We start from the raw sequence: 4,639 nt of genomic DNA on the forward strand, positions 1-4,639 counted from the left end.
CTATCCCTGGGTGGTTTTGGTAATTCCTAACAACATATAGCCCATTGAGCTAATGCTATTTCAAGATGAATATTTCAGGAAAGCTCAATGATTGGCATGGCATGGATTAGAAAGTGGACCCCTCAAAATATTAAGAACACATGTTGGCTCAAGCTCAAGACTCTACATTTTACTTTTAGTGATCCAAGATCACATTGAGTCCATAGGAAAAGCCAATACTATTAAAAGGGGGTGAGGTGTTGCTTAATGAGTTACTTGCTCAAAATGCTTAGTGATATGCTACAAAACCCTCAACTACTTTCTCGTATCCACATATGTCCCAAACCAAAAGTCAAACTCGGCCCCACCGAAATTTCCTACCCGGCGCCACCGAGTTCACTTGACATAGCCACTGCCACAAACCCTAGTCATTTCGGTCTCGCCAATAGGGATCTCGGTCTCACCGAGATGGGATTGCAACCTCTCTATTTCCCTTCGTAACGTTTCGGTCCAACCGAGATGAGCGATCGGTCCCACCGAGATTGCAATGCAAACTCTCTGTTTCCCCTTTGTAATGTTTCGGTCTAACCGAGATGAGCAAGTCGGTCCCACCGAGTTTGCCTGACCAACTCTCTGTTTGCCTATTACCAAAATCGGTCCCACCGAGTTTGTGTAATCGGTCTCACCGAGATTACGTTATGCCCTAACCCTAATGGAATCGGTCCCACCGAATTTACATGTCGGTCCCACCGATAATCCTAACGTTCACATTTTGAACTAAAACGGTCTGACCGAGTTTCATGATTCGATCCCACCGAGTTTGGTGATCTGTGTGTAACGGTTAGATTTTGTGTGGAGGCTATATATACCCCTCCACCCACTCTTCATTAATGGAGAGAGCCATCTGAACATTCCTACACTTCCAACATACATTTTCTGAGAGAGAACCACCTACACTTGTGTTGAGGTCAATATATTCCATTCCAACCACATAAATCTTGATCTCTAGCCTTCTGTCGACGTCCTGGGAACGGGGGTCCCCAGACTTGCCTGCCTGCGGCCCGCGGCGTGGCTGAGCCTGCAGGCCGTACGACCCATCTTCACCAGCAAAGCATCCAAGACCCTCGCGAGGGTCCAAGCCTCGCGACGCGGATGATGCAAGACCTCCTCGGGAGTAGCCTAGCTAGGCAGGCTCATGAGGAGCGGAGATATCAAGGCGGGGAAAAACTCACGAGACCCTCGTGACGTGAGCCATGACGCACGGCACCAGGCGGGCGCCAGTGCGCACAACGTCCTTGTTTTATCTTTGGTGCTAAGAGGCCAGCGCAGGCGAAGAGTACCGAGGCATCAGGCAAAGGTTGCTATATTGGTACAACAAGACCAAGACCAGGAGGACGGCAAGATGAAGTTCATCGTGGAGCCCAAGACGGTATCACCACTAGAGCCTTTAGCAGATGAAGACCACTTTTGTCAGGGTAGCTTGTACTAGCTGTCCCCCTTCGAATTAGACCGCCATTGTTGGCTCCCTTCCCGCTCGATATTTGAGTAGAGGACTAGGGCCAGTATAAATAGCACTAGCCACCACCTTAGAGAGGGGACATATCATTCAGACCATCCTCACACACACAAGCTCACCAAGCTCAAGAACACCTCAACCTCAGGAGGCTGTTCTTCCTTTGTACTGTTCACCATCAGCCCTAGAGGCAATCCGCCACCACCACACCGGAGTAGGGTATTACACCACAACGGTGGCCCGAACCAGTATAAATCTTGTGTCTTGCTGTGTTGCGAGTTCGTCGAGTTCGTCCGTGAGATCTTAGTGAGCTAGGGCATAGATTGGTAGGAAGGAAAGACTTCGCGCGCACCCAGTGTTCGAACCTTAAGGGTTTGCCGGAACCCCACATCCGACATTTGGCGTGCCAGGTAGGGGTGCACCGGGGCTTCTCTCTACCAACCATCGCCTGTACCGCCGCACTACGCTCCCATGGCAGGTGCCCCGCCACCAACCTCTGCGGCCAACACCAGCAGCAGGGAGTCTGGGTATCGAGCCCGGGCCCCCACTCTACGGCGAGTGCAGTGGCCGGCCAAGTTTAGGCCAGAGATGCCGCCGTGTTACAATGGCACGGCAGACTCAGTGTTGTTCCTGTTAGCATACGAGGAGGCCGTCCTCGAAGCCGAAGGCGACGACAAGATCATGGCAAACTTGTTCCCCCTGGCCCTCGCCAGCGAGCCGCGCGCCTAGCTGCTCAACCTCCCGGGATCCATGGTGACGTCCTGGGGGCAACTCCGCGACCTCTTCATTGCGTGCTACGTGGCGCCGGCACACCATGTAGTCGCGGCACTGCTGGGTGGCTCCCAAGCACCTCCTTCAGATCGCCACGTCAAGCCTTTCTTCCGTTAAATTGGAGCAGCCTGCAAGCGCCCGGGTGCTCCGCCGGGTTGGGCTGCACCGGAGGCCGACCTCACCTTCGACTCAGAAGACCACCCCGGCCCACCGCCGGCTCCGGGATGCTCCCGATGCTCTGCACGCCCACCATCTGCAACGTGGCCGTCACCAAAACCCTCATCGACGGTGGCGCCGGCCTCAACCTGCTCTCCGTGGAAGCCTTCAACCTTCTTCATGTGCCGCTCGAACGACTCAGCCTCAGCAAGCCCTTCACAGGAGTGGGTGGTGGAGCTGCTCACCCTCTGGGGCAGATCCGCCTCCCTTTCACCTTTGGCACGCGAGACAACTATCGCACCGGACTTTGTCGTCGCCCGCATTGGTCTCCCGTACAATGCCATCCTCGGGTACCCGGCTCTCGCTCAGTTCATGGCGGTGACTCACCCGGCCTACAACTTCATGAAGATGCCAGGGAGCAAGGGCGTCCTCATATCAAGGGGGACGCTAAGGAGGCCGTGGCGGTGCTCAGGATCGCCTTCAAGACCGTGACAGCAGCACAGCCAGCCGGCCTCGGTACACCCGAGGCCAAGGAAACCTCGCCCACCAAGAAGAAGCAGCTATTCACTCAAGACAAGGCAGAGACCAAGCAGGTGCCGGTCGATGAGGACGGGTCTTCAAGAGCCACCTTCACCATAGGAACCGGCCTTGACCCGGGACAAGAAGCTTTGGTGAGGTTTTTGCGCGTGAACAAGGAGATATTCGCGTGGGAGCCCAATCAGCTGGTAGGGGTACCGAGAGAGGTAATCCAACATCATCTGAGGGTGTGCCCCAACGTACGCCCCGTGAAGCAGGGAGCAAGACGGCAGTCCACAGAGAAGCAGGCCTTCATCGTCCAAGAGACACGCAAGCTGGAGGCGGCAGGTACCATCTGAGAAGTTTGATACCCCGAATGACTGGCGAACCCCGTCGTAGTACCGAAGAAAGGTGGGAAGGAACGGATATGCCTCGACTTCACCAACGTTAACAAAGTGTGACCCCAGGATCCGTTCCCGCTTCCACGCATCGACCAAATCATCGACTCCACCGCCGAGTGCGACTTGCTATGTTTCCTGGATGCATTCTCAGGATACCACCAAATCAAGATGGCGGTGGAGGATGTGGAGAAGACAGCCTTCCTGACACCATGCGGGGTGTACTGCTATACCTGCATGCCCTTCGAACTGCGCAACAAGGGTGCAACCTTTCAACGGTTGATGCAAATCGCCTTGGGGCGGCAGCTTGGTAGAAACACAGAGGCCTACGTTGATGACATAGTGGTCAAATCTCGCGAGGCGAGGACGTTGATTCAAGACCTAGGGGAGACCTTCGAGAGCTTGCGCCAAGTGAACTTGAGGCTTAACCCAGAGAAGTGTGTGTTTGGCGTCCCCTCCGGCAAGCTACTGGGGTTCCTTGTATCCCACAGAGGGATCGAGGTGAACCCAGAGAATATCAAGGCCATCGAAGACATGAGCCCACCGCAGACCCTCAAAGAAATGCAAAAGCTAGCAGGGCTGGTGACCACGTTAGGGCGTTTCATCTGCAAGCTAGGTGAGCACGCCTTACCCTTCTTTAAGCTCATGAAGAAGAAGGGATCGTTCGAGTGGACCCCGGAGGCCGACCGGGCCTTCCAAGACCTCAAGAAATACCTCACCAGCCCCCCAGTGATGGTGGCACCACGGCCTCTCGAGCCTCTGGTGCTCTACCTTGCCGCCACCCCATACTCCGCCAGCGCGACGCTGGTGGTAGTTCAGGAGGAGCACCAAGGCAAGGGTGTGCCGTGCCAAGCCAGAGCTAATGCAGCGCGGGGCCAGGAAGGCGCAACAAAGCCATCAGTGGCAAAAGACCAAGCTCAATAGGACAACATCAGAGAAGCTCCTGAGGACGGCCAGGTCTCAGGAAACCCACCACCTCAGGATATGCCACAATCTCTGCGGGACCCGAGCCCCGACAGTGTGCCAGCCCTCGTCATGCATCCGGTCTACTTCGTTAGCACCGTACTGAGGGACGCGAGGGCGCGCTACCCCATGCCGCAAAAGCTCCTGCTCGCACTCTTGGTGGCCTCGCTCAAGCTGCGGCACTACTTCCAGGGTCACCCCATCAAGGTCATCTCAGCCTACCCATTGGAGAGGGTGCTCAGGAGCCCTAAATCAGCCGGAAGGGTTGCTGAGTGGAACATCAAGTTACAAGCATTCCATTTGGAGTTCAGCACTACCAGGGTCATCAAGGGAGCCGCACTCG

The sequence above is a fragment of the Triticum aestivum genome, chromosome 3A, assembly GCF_018294505.1.
Source record: "Triticum aestivum cultivar Chinese Spring chromosome 3A, IWGSC CS RefSeq v2.1, whole genome shotgun sequence".
In the NCBI taxonomy this organism is placed as follows: domain Eukaryota; kingdom Viridiplantae; phylum Streptophyta; class Magnoliopsida; order Poales; family Poaceae; genus Triticum; species Triticum aestivum.